The sequence below is a fragment of the Canis lupus genome, unplaced genomic scaffold (assembly GCF_011100685.1).
Source record: "Canis lupus familiaris isolate Mischka breed German Shepherd unplaced genomic scaffold, alternate assembly UU_Cfam_GSD_1.0 chrUn_S1707H1901, whole genome shotgun sequence".
Taxonomy (NCBI): domain Eukaryota; kingdom Metazoa; phylum Chordata; class Mammalia; order Carnivora; family Canidae; genus Canis; species Canis lupus.
This window is the reverse complement of record NW_023330555.1, coordinates 68,018-81,121: the sequence shown is the minus strand read 5'-3', so window position 1 is coordinate 81,121 and position 13,104 is coordinate 68,018. Positions and strand designations below refer to the sequence as shown.

Below are 13,104 nucleotides of genomic sequence, written 5' to 3'. Positions count from 1 at the left end.
ATCAGAAGCTTAAGAGTCTCATATCCTCGCTTGGTAGATAAATGAATCACTTATAGTTAGGAATAAAGTTTGACCAAATGCTCACAATTGCCCATTACTCAGCCACTGAACTTTGGCTTGACCAAACATTAGCCATGCTTTTCTTTTTCCCCAGACACCTAAACTCTGGCTTTTCCACATGCTTGAGCAAGAACTAAAGCGCTAAGATACACAAAATCTTTTCTTACTTGATTTACTGAGAATCTGCTGAGCAGGGGAACATTATTCCCTGTTAAAGTGCCCAAATTCTGCTGCCTGCTTACACAACACCTTTGGCCTCCTCATCCACAAAGGTATTGCTGGTCTGCTTACTCCTTCCTGTAAAAGAAAGACTTTTCTGCAGAGTCAAAGTTTAACTTCTTCCTTGTCAATTTCGATGCCTTTTATTTCTTGTTGTTGTCTCATTACTGAGGCTAGGACTTCTGATCCTATGTCAAACAACAGTGGTGAGAGTGGACACCCCGTCATGTTCCTGACCTTAGGGAAAAGGCTCTCAGGTTTTCCCCATTGAGAATGATATTATCTAGGGTCTTTCATATATGGGCTTTATGATGTTAAGGCATGTTCCTTCTACCCTACATTCTTGAGGGTTTTTATCAAGAAAGGATGATATATTTTGTCAAATGCTTTTTTTTTCTGCATCTTTTGAGAAGATCATATGATTCTTACTCTTCATTTATTAACGTGGTATATCACATTGCTTGATATTTGAATATTAAAACATGCCTGTATCCCAGGAATGAATCCCATTTAGTCCTGGTGAATAATCCTTTTAATGTATTGTTGGATTCTATTAGGGAGTATTTTGTTGAGAATTTTCATGTCGATGTTCATCAGAGATAGTGGTCTATAATTCTCCTTTTTGGTGCAGTCTTTGTTCCTTATAGTCAAGAGGCTCTTATGGTTTGACTCCCTCTTTGTGTTATCTTATTTTATTTTTCCTTCCCTTCCCCTATAGTCATCTGTTTTTTCTTTTGTTTCTTAAATTCCACATATGAATTAAATCATATGTGAAATTGTGGTACTTATCTTTCTCTGACTGACTTATTTTGCTCGCCATAATAACCTCTAGTTCCATCCATGTCATTACAAATGGCAAGATTTCATTCTTTTTGATTCCATTATAGATAGATTAGATAGATAGGAATCTCACATCTTTTTTATCCATTCATCTGTTGATGGACATCTGGGCTCTCTCCATAGTTTGGTTATGTGGACATTGCTGCTATAAATATTGGGGTGCATGAACCCCTTCAAATTACTATTTTTGTATCGTTTGGATAAATATCTAATAGTTCAATTGTTGGGTCTCAGGGTAGTTTTATTTTTATCTTTTTGAGGAACCTTCATATTGTTTTCCACAGTGGCTGGTATTATTTATTTAAATTTTTGGAAGAATTCCCCAAGGAAGCCATTCAGCCATAGATTCTCATATGTTGGGAGATTTTTTATTACTCATGCAATTTCTTTTCCAGTTATGAGTCTGTTCATATTTTCTATTCCTTCCTGCACCAAAGACCATAAGATACCTAGGAATAAACCTATCCAAACAGGTGTGCTATGAAAACCATAGGGCACTTATGAAAGAAATTTAGAAAGAGATGAAGAAATAGAATAACATTCTGTACTTATGGATTGGAAGAACAAATATTGTTAAAATGTATATCCTACTCAAATCATCTACACATTCGATGTAATCTCCATCAAAATAACGTCAGCATTTTTCACGGAGCTGGAACAAACAATTCTAACATTTGTATGGAAGCAGAAAAGACTCTGAATAGCCAAAGCAATGTTGAAAAAGAAGACCAAAGCTGGAGGCATCATAATTCCAGAATTCAAGCTGTATTAAAAAGCTTCAATCATCAAGACAATATGGTACTGGTACAAAAATAGACACATGGATCAATGGAACAGAATAGAGAACCCAGAAATGGACCCTCAATTCTATGGTCACTAATCTTTAACAAAGTGGGAAAGAATATCCAATACAAAAAAAAGTCTTTTCAACAAACGGTGTTGGGAAAATTGGGGCGCAACATGCAAAAGAATGAAACTGGAACATTTTCTTACAGCATACATAAAAATAAACTCAAAATGGATGAAAGACCTAAATGTCAGATAGGAAACCATCAGAATCCTAGAGTAGAACACAGGCAGCAGCCTCTGTGACCTGTGCCGAAGCAACTTCTTGCAAGCATGTCTCTAAAGGCAAGGGAAACAAAAGATGGATGGAGAGATGAGGAAATTGGGATTTCATCAAGATAAAAAGCTGCTGCACAGCAAAGGGAACAATCAACAAAATTAAAAGGCATCTTATGGCATGGGAGAAGGTATTTGCAAATGATACATCAGATTAAAGGGCTAGTATCCAAGATCGATAAAGAACTTATCAAACTCAATACCCAAAACACAAAAAATCCAGTTAAGAAATGGGCCAAAGGGGATCCCTGGGTGGCGCAGCGGTTTAGCGCCTGCCTTTGGCCCAGGGCGCGATCCTGGAGACCCAGGATCGAATCCCATGTCGGGCTCCCAGTGCATGGAGCCTGCTTCTCCCTCTGCCTATGTCTCTGCCTCTCTCTCTCTCTCTCTCTCTCTCTGTGTGACTATCATAAATAAATAAAAATTAAAAAAAAAAAAAAGAAATGGGCCAAAGGCATGAACAGCCATTTCTCCACAGAAGACATACAAATGGCCAACAGATACATGAAAAAAATCTCAACATCACTAATCATCAAGGAAATAAAATCAAAACTGCACTGAGATTCCACCTCACACCTGTCAGATGGCTAAAATTAACAACTCAGGATACAATAGATGTTGGCAAGGATTCAGAGAAAGGGGAATCCTTATACACTGTTGGTGGAATGCAACCTCATGCAGCCATTTTGGCAAAGAGTATGGAGGTTCCTCAAAAGGTTAAAGATAGAACTACACTATGACCTAGCAATTGCACTACTAAATATTTACCCAAAGGATACAAAAATAATGTTTCAAAGGGGCACCTGCACCCCTACATTTATAACAGCAGTGTCCACAAGAGCAAACCATGGAAAGAGCCCAGATGTCCATCAACAGAGGAATGGATAAAGAAGAATGGATGAGCCCAGATGTCCATCAACAGATTAATGGATGCATGGAGCCTGCTTCTCCAAGGACTATTTCCTTCTGATATCTCGACAAATTGCAAAATACTTTGTAGAGCATTGGTCTCATATTTAACTATAACTACAATCTATTCTATCCTCTGTAAACACAATCTTTATGTGTATGCATGAATGTGCAGGGGTGTGTATGTGTATTTTTCCCCTATCTTCAGATGGTATTCTCAAATTAGATTATAAAATCACTTAAGAAATGTGTATTGTGATTAGCTTAGGAATAGTAAGTGCTTATATTAATTATATATTACTAAAATTTTTAGAAATAAAAAAAACCTTCTAATGAACTTAATGTTTTAAAAAGACCATTTCTTCAATAAGTGGTACTGGGAAAACTATAGAACTACATGCACAAGAATGAAACTGGATCACTTTTTAACATCATATACAAAAAATGAACTCAAAATGCATTAAAGATATGAAACCATGAAACCTGAAAATCCTAGAAGACAACATTGGTAGTAATTTCTCTGACATTGGCCATAGCAACACTCTATAGATATGTCTTCTAAGACATGGAATACAGAGGCAAAAATAATCTATTGAGACTACATCAAAATAAAACACTTTTGCACAGTGAAGGAAACCATCAACAAAAAAGGTGACCTACTGAATAGGAGAAGATAATTGCAAATGACCTAATAGAGGGCTAATATCCAAAATACACAAAGAACTTAAGCAACTCAACATCAGAAAAAAAAAAACAAGCAGTCTGATTTTTAAAAAATGGGCAAAGGACATGAATAGACATTTTTTCCAAATAAGACATACAGATGGCCCATAAATATACAAGAAATGCTCAACATCACTCATCATCAAGGAAATGCAAATCAAAACCACAATGAGATGTCACCTCATACCTGTCAGTACAGCTAAAATAAGGCAAAAAACAACAAGTGTTAGTGAGGATGTAGACAAAAAGAACTCTTGTACACTATTGGCAAGAATGTAAATTGCTAACATCACTGTGGAAACCAGTATGGACATTCCTAAAAAAAAATAAAAATAAAAGTACCACATGATCCAATAATTTCACAAAGGTATTTACCCAAAGTATACAAAACATCAGTTCAGGACCCTGGGTGGCTCAGAAGTTAAGTGTCTGCCTTTAGCCCAGTTCTGTGTCTCTCATGAATAAATAAATAAAATCTTTAATTTTTTTCATTTTTATTTATTTATGATAGTCACAGAGAGAGAGAGAGAGAGAGGCAGAGACACAGGCAGAGGGAGAAGCAGGTTCCATGCACCGGGAGCCCGATGTGGGATTTGATCCCGGGTCTCCAGGATCGCGCCCTGGTCCAAAGGCAGGCACCAAACCGCTGCACCACCCAGGGATCCCTTTTTTAAATTTTTTTAAAATTTTTATTTATTTATGATAGTCACAGAGAGAGAGAGAGAAAGAGAGAGAGAGAGACAGAGACACAGGCAGAGGGAGAAAATAAAATCTTTAAAAAACAAAACAAAACATCAGTTCAAAGAGATAGATGCACCCTTATATTTACTGCAGCATTATCTACAAGAGCCAAGATATGTAAGCAACCTATGTTCATCAATAGACAAAAGGATAAGGAAAATGTAGTGTATGTATACATTTAATATTTATAAATTATATATAATATAAATATATATAAATTATATGATATATATATAATATAAATATCATATAGCCATGGATGATATAAAGGATGTTATACTAAGTGAAATGAGTCAGACTAAGAAAAATACTACATGATTTCACTTACTTATGGAATCTAAAGAATGAAATAAACAAACAAAAAGTAGAACCAGATCTAAAAATACAGAAAAACCAATGGTTGTCAGAGGACTGGGAGGTGATGGGCTGGACAAAATGGGTAAAGGAAAGTGGGAAGTACAGGCTTCCAGTTATGGAATAAACAAGTCATGGGAATGAGAGATACAACATATGGAATATAGTCGGTAGTAATTTAATAGTGATGTTTGGGACACATGGTAGGTACATTTCTGGGGAACCTAATGTCATGTATAAAGAAGTTGAATCACTATGTTGTACACCTGAAAATAACATAACATTGTAGGTCAACTTAAAAAAATTTAAAAATTTAAAAATTCAATTAGCATAGTATAAACTTTTGTAAAAGAAACTAATTTAATATTTTTTAATAAAAAAACTGGGATGCCTGGGTGGCTCAGCTGTTGATCCCAGGGTCCTGGGATCGAGTCCCATATTGGGCTTCCCATGGGGAGCCTGCTTCTCACTCTGCCTATGTCTCTGCCTCTCTCTCTCTCTCTGTCTGTCTCTCATGAATAAATAAAAACCTTTAAAAATTAATAAAAAAACTGTATCTTCAGAGTTATCAGCATTACATATACTGTAAGCATACATTTATATTCTACTGGAACATATTTGTCTTAAATTGAAATAGGTATATTGATTCAATAAGTTAGCATTACATCTACTAGAGAAATTTAAATTTATATACTGTTTGCCTCTAATTTTTATGATTCAAACTAATTTTGTAGTTTCATTTTTATATATTTGGGTATGTTAATAAACATGTTCATTTTTGCAACTTAAAAAGCTACATATAAAAAATGATATGGGTATAAAAAGCATAAAATATATATTTATAAATCCTCTTAATCTGCAAAATACTAATGCATGACAGTTCAAAATTATCTACTTCATAGTTTTCTATATAAAATAAAAATTACTGTAATTTCAAATGATAATATCTATATAAGTAATACTCTAGTAGGAAAAAATAATGATATAAGCAACTTGATATGCAAGGTATGAAAGATATGACTTTGTTAAAAAACATAGTTTTATTCTAAAATAAAATGACTTACTGTTACAAAAATGCATAAGACCAAATGGTATATGAATACAAAATATTATAAAAGGATCCTTGAAACTATTTTCATAGTCAGGGCTCACTAATATTTGAAAGATTTATTATAGAAAAAATTAAAATTAGTATCAAATATTATACAGATGTAAAACTAAAATTTTGTTTCTCTTTTAAAATGACAATTTTCTCTTAGATTATTGGTCTTTTCTTAACCAGAAATTGTGATAACAAGGTTTTCTTTGTCTTCTGGGTAATCTCCTATGGCAAACATTCTGTGTTTTATCAGAATATTTTTCTGTGCTTTTTTTTCTGTGCTTTTTGTTGACTTTATTGTTATATCTTGATTATAAAAGTCACTCAGTTTTCTTACCGTCATATTGAAAACTCACAGCTCAATTATGGATGCTTACAAGAAAGACATTTAGTTCTAAGTAATAAAGAAAGATTGACAAAAAATGTTTCCAAATATATTGGGCAAATGCAATAAAATTAAATGTAGGAGTGATAATATTACTATCAGATTAGGTGAAATCTGTGCAAAAAAGCAGTAAGTAGAATATAGTATCATAAAATAAAGTGATAAGCATAATTTATTAATGGATAGAACATAAATAAATCTATATATTTAAGAAATAGAGTAGCAAGCACATATAGCAAAAACTCCCCAAAATACTAGAAGGAATGATTAAAAACAATTATAATGGAAGTCATCAATATACCTTTCTTAAAATGGAACTTGTAAGTTGACATAACTAGTGGTTTTTCCAGGTGTATGTGTGCCGTTTTGTTTGGTGCTCTGTACTGAATCGTGTCCTCCCAAAATGCATACGATGAAGTCCTATCCCCTAGCTGGATGGCATTTGGAGATGGGCCTTTGGGGGCAGTTGGTCATGAAGGTGGAGCCTACGTGAGGGGATTGGTGCCTTCATAAGAAGAGGCCCTAGAGAGATCTTTTTCTGATTCCACCATGAGAAAAGAATCCAGAATCCAATCTGCCAGCATCATGATGTAGGACTTCCCCAGCCTCCAGAATTCTTGAAATGTCAACTGTTTAATCCGCCTAGTCTATAGTATTTTATTAGAGTAGCCTGAGCTGAATGAGTCATTTTATATCGTTTTGCTGTATGAAAGTTCTCCTCCACTAATATTTTATGTTCAAATTCACTACTAATCAAGGGAATGCAAATGGGATTAATAATGAACTATAACAGCATGCTCACCAGAATGGAAACGTTAAAAAGAATGGTTAATATTTTTGCTGCCAGGGATGAAGACAAAAGGTAACTCCCATGTTGTGAGTTACCCTAATCTTAGAAATACCTTAAGATTTTTTGTTTTGCAAAGCAACCTGCAACATCTATTATCATTTAGCATTTGAACTGCATGCACATGTTGACCCATCACTTGCACTTCTTGGAATCTTTCTTAGAAATAAAAGCATAACAATCAGCTGCAGAATTGGTCGTCATGGAGAAAATAATGGAAACAATAAACATTCTTAAGAGGAAAGCTGATTAAATTGTGGTACATCCAGGTAATGCAGCATTTTGATGGTTTCTTTGTTTCTTCCATTAATACTAGTATTTGTTTTTATTTAGCAGTGCTATGTACCAAACCACTCTACTCCTATAGTACGATGGTCAGTAAAGATTTCTGTCATCTAGTGTGTGTGTGTGTGAAAGAGAGAGGGGGAGGGGAGAGAGAGAGAGAGGGAGAGAGAGAATCCAAATAAACATGTAGATTACTACTGCAGTAGATACTGAGAAATGCTGTGAAGGAAAAATAAAAATATGAAGGAAATAGAATATAATATCGTGGGTTGGTTCACAAATTAAGTATGATTTGAGTCAGGAAAGAATACACTCAGATGATGTCCAATTCTGAGGAATTGAGGCAATCCTCCATTTTTCTTCTAGTGATTTGTCTTATCTCTGAATGGATTTCATCTCTTACTCCTAGTTGGCCTCTGACCATTTCAAGTAGTAAAAATAATCCTATGTCCAGTTTTTCATTTACTTTCCAAAGATATTCAGCTACCTACAAGTTTCTTGTAAATAACCCACTATATCAAGAGTGCCTCATTTCTTGAAACAAGAAGCCGGAAAGGAAAATGGTATTTATGACTGTGTACAATTAACCAGGCACTGTGCTGAGTGTTCCAGGAGCTCTCCTTCTATCCACCTCCAAATATGGGAGAGATCACTAGTCTTAAGTTTAAAGGAGAAATTTGAGATCAAGAAATACAAATATTCAAGTCTGAGAATTGGTAGGGTAGGTGTAGACATTAATTTTTAAAGATCGATATGTAAGGGTCTGGAACAAACTTTTACGCGACCCCAGATGTGTTTGCTTTATGAATGCAGAGACAAACATACTCTGTTGTTTCTATTAAGTAAGGTTAGTCATTTTACCTATACTCAAGGTATCCAAAAAATTAGCATCTGGTATAAATGTAATCAATGATTCCAAAGACACACCTGAGACACACCTGAGAAACACTCCTACAGGGTAGGGGAATACTATAATCTCTTTCTGAAGTTCATGAGAAGAAACATATATACATCGTCATCACATGTTCAAAGATAATTATCATGTCTATCAGTGGTAGCTGAATTAGTTTAGTTAAAAAGAACTATTAAATTAGTTAAGAACATATATCAGATTCATAAATACAAAAGGTTGGGATTTTAGAAAATCCCTGGATGAGAAGACAAAAAAAAGTGAGGTATTTGGAGACCATAGCGAATGGATAACCATGACCATCTATGAGGTGATTTTGTTAGAAAGTGCTATTGAGGGGACCCCTGGGTAGCACAGTGGTTGGGCGTCTGTCTGTGGCTCAGGGCGTGACCCCTGGGGTCCTGGAATCGAGTCCCGCATCGGGCTCCCTGCATGGAGCCTGCTTCTCCCTCTGCCTGTGTCTCTGCCTCTCTCTGTGTGTCTCTCAGGAATAAGTAAATAAAATATAATAAAAAAAGAAAGTGCTATTTGAGGATTGCAAAGTAGAGTGAATGGGTCATGTCACAATGAGCAAAGAAGGGGGCACACTTGGGACTTGGTCAACTAAAAGATGCTGCTTCTAATTATTGCCCCACCACCTCTTCTTATATTTCAGAGCAAATATTCAATCTTTGAAGCCTCCTCAGATTAAGCTCATATTTCAATATCTTTCTTTTACATGTATTAAATGTGTAATAACATTTCTATAAATGAAAAATATAGAATTAAAGTTCATACAATTTTCATAACAAGTGCTTTACTTCAATCACCATTTCCTACTTCTAAGGAATTAGAAAACACTGAGGAAATTATACAGATGATAAAAGATTCATATAATCTTCATATAGCTTATTTTCTTCTTTTAAAAATGAATTTGATTTGCACTCTGTTGTTGAAAGAACTCTTGTCTACTGGCTTTTTGGTAGAAAAGTAGAAATGCCTGCAGAGTCATCACGTAAAGGGTGGCCTGTGTGTGTGGAGGGGGGACTAATTGTGTCTGTAAAAATCTCAAGCACTCGAACAATCTTACCTTTATCTCTAGTGTTGTTTTATTCTTTACCACTGCTATCAAAACTGAAAAATATTCTTATTCTTTCACTTCAACTGGAAGTTAATGTCGTCTCTGAGGGGATATGTCTTTTTTTTTAACCAATCAGAGTTGTCACAAATGTTTATTTCCTTGCAAAATACTATGAGTGTGCTTGGAAGTAATAGCAATGTTCTGATTTTTGTTCAGCACCTAGCAAAGAATAAATTTTGGAATATGTGTTTTGATCTAAGTGATTCATTGGAAATAAAGTTCCATGTCAAAGACAATGGCACATGTCATATTTAGAAATCTTACTGCTTCTCTCAGGCCTCAGTAATGCTTTTGTCATCTTGTTTTGGCTTCCATTTTCATGAAGGTCCTTGAACCAGTCCCGCAATCTGTTTGCCAATTCCCTGAACTCCAGGTCACTGCATGCTGAAAACAAAGCAAAACAACACAAATCTTGAATGATAATTTAGCATAATGCCAATGCTAGTTCTCAAATTATTTCAATAATGAAAAGCAACAGTAATAAAAGAAAGAAAGAAATGTAGTACAATTGTGTTTAAGCTTTTTAAAAATGAAAATTAAATATATGTTTCAAATATAATGAGATGTAATATAATGATGACATTTTGTCCAATAAAGGGAGATTATTAGTGGAGGTCTACTTCTACTCCTCAGTGGGGTATGGCACTTGATGGAACGTTCTTATTGATAATATCACATAAATTCCTTAATATTTGTACACTGAACAATTTTGTTATGGTAAGAAGGTAGATGATCTGGGGAAATAATGGGCTGAAAATCCAAAATGAATATTTACACATTTATTATAGGCCATAGCTATTATATGCTATGATTTTATAAATCTGCATTAGTATATTAAATCCAGGTTATATATAACCCTATATATTTTTGAGCATAGAAAAGCAAAAGCTATCTTATTTAACATCAGAAATGATTGTAAAATATTTAAGAAAACAATATAAATTTCTGTTTTAAGAATAAGGTGTTAGTGAACTTTGACATTTGGAACTTGAATTAATTCATTTAAAAATATTGTTACCTACCAATAATTATATTTCTAGAATAGTCTCTGCGATAGAGTAGTAGAATATTATAGATATGTATCTGTATGTATGTGTGTGAGAGATGAATGATAAAATATGGTGTGTCAAATTTAGTCATTTGTTGCCAAAATATTTTGAAAATATAAAAATATATATTGTTTAGAGGACATCATTACTGTGGGTGTAACTCTTCTGCAAGTAGCATATATGTGATTTCCTGAACTGACTGCAAACACTCTTTAATAGTACTCTTGTTCATTTTGAAAAAAAATAATAATAACTTACATGCTGACTTATAAATGTCACATCACATTTAGTATAAACTACATACATCATCACTGTATGTATTATACACAATAAACATGTATAACATAATTTAACAAATGGAATATTATATGATGCAATATAATTTAAGACCATTTACTAGTATTAAAGAGAATCGAATTCCAGATTAACAGGACCTTCCAAGTACCCAGTAGGATGGGTGAGCCAGACCAGTAATGCATTCTGATATTTTAGGACAGTAGAGGCAAAAAAAGAAGATCCCAGAAGTTGCCATGGGGGGGGGGGGAGAGTGACAAATTTCATAAACAAAGAATGAAGAATCAGAATGTCTGAATTTTTCATTAGCAACATTGGCAATCAGAAAGCTGAAAAACTGCTTCGGAAGTCTATATCCAGAAAAATCAGCTGAGAGAATTAGCTAAAGAGATGTGCTAACGTACATGACTTAAAAAAATAGCCACCCCCTTAACGTTTCTTTAGGAAGCTACTAGGAGATGTAACACACTAGACACAGAACTAAGAAAGAGGGTGGCCAAGACACATGAAATAAAAGATTTAGAGGAGTAGTGAAAGTAATGTCTCTAATTATGGTGAAGAGGAATCCCAGAATGCACGTTGCATGCCAAGCATAGAGGCGGATGGCAGGAGGTTTGAAAATCCTTGGTGAGGAGGTACAGAATTCATCACTATCCCTTCTTCATTCAGGGAAAACGGTGCCCTATAGTGAGATTCCCAGGAAGCATCACTTTTCCTGATAAGGACTACGATGGCTGAGACTGAATGGTAAGGCCACATGATGTGCAATCCTGGGTGAACGGTTACCCTCGAGCCCAGTATCTCTGTTTAAACAAACATCTAGGCAAGAGTCTTCTGATGTCATAAGCTTTTATGCTACAGAAAACAACACTTGCCTGAAAAATAGGGATTCTTCTCCGTACACATGTACACATTACCTGTCTCTGGAAGGATATTTAGACATAAAGCGGGTAAGCCTGATTATCTCCAGTCCAACAAACTGGATGAATATAGGAAAATGGTATGAGAGAGTCTTATTTTTACCATTCATTTTTTTCCTTTTGAGTTATGTGCTACATGCCTGTATTAATATTCAAAAATAAATGAAAAATTTCTTTTAAAAATTAATTACCATGCATTATCCTTGACCTACCAATTCCTTTCCTTGGAATTATCATCCAGTATACTACATACATACTAACTGAAATTGGACAATACTATTTATTCAGTACGTTTATAACAAGAAGTTACAGCTGTTAACGAAACTGTCCATGAGCTGTGGTCTGATGACATTGGTTAGATATATCCATCCAGTGAAGCTGTATAAGTCATAGAGTTTACAAGCTTACTAAGTGCTGATATAGACACCAACACACTATACAGCTTTTGGTGAAAAAAAAAAGATGAGAAGGTAAGAGTGTTTTGTATGCTTGCATTTGTGTGAAAAGGAAGGAAAATGCATTTGTTTATATATGCCTAAAATATGTCTGGAAATACACATAAGAGATCAGAACATTGTCACCTCTGTAATGAGAATGCAGGAGGTATAAATTGCCCAGAGACATAAATAAGTACATTTATACTTTTAAGAGTTAAAGCATGTATTTTTAATCTAAGACTTAAAGCATATTAGTGCGGTAATTACTTTAAGCAAATGAGCATTTAAAAATGAATTTTAGTTCTTTATTTCCTTTACCCATCTTATGATTTGCCCCAAACCACACTCAACAAAAACCCAAAATTTATACAATAAAATATCTGTTGAAGAATGATGAAGTCTGTTGAACAGATTGGCATCTATTTTCTTGTCTTGCGGTTGTAAATACAGCATTCATTAGAGCATTAGAATGTTAGTACAGATGTTTTAAAAATTTGCCCAAAAGTGAAACATTATATATATCTATTGTGTGTCATACACACCTCAGTTTAAGTTTCAATATAAGGTCATGAATTTATTGTAATTAAATGTTTTAGGAATTAAGAATCCTTCAGTAATAATTATAATAATAATAATGGTAATAACAGCTAGCACTGCATACTTACTGTTAAATTATGTACATTACCATGCTTAATCATAGAAACTTTATGAGGATTGAGGAGGGGCAAGATGGCAGAAGAGTAGGGTCCCCACGTCACCTGTCCCCACCAAATTACCTAGATAAGCTTCA

At 34.4% G+C, this 13,104-nt stretch overlaps 2 long non-coding RNA genes across 4 annotated transcripts in view; one reads left to right on the top strand and one right to left on the bottom strand.

Moving 5' to 3' along the window:
* The first annotated feature begins 7,505 nt into the window (after positions 1-7,505).
* The window catches only part of LOC119878540, a 73,247-nt gene continuing 67,648 nt past the window's right edge, over positions 7,506-13,104 (top strand). For both annotated transcript variants that reach the window (XR_005386984.1, XR_005386983.1), the window contains exons 1-2: positions 7,506-7,568; positions 11,627-11,704. This is a non-coding gene — a long non-coding RNA (uncharacterized LOC119878540). The remainder of the gene's footprint in view (positions 7,569-11,626; positions 11,705-13,104) is intronic.
* LOC119878541 overlaps positions 9,713-13,104 on the bottom strand; it is a 70,062-nt gene continuing 66,670 nt past the window's right edge. For both annotated transcript variants that reach the window (XR_005386985.1, XR_005386986.1), the window contains exon 4: positions 9,713-9,998. This is a non-coding gene — a long non-coding RNA (uncharacterized LOC119878541). The remainder of the gene's footprint in view (positions 9,999-13,104) is intronic.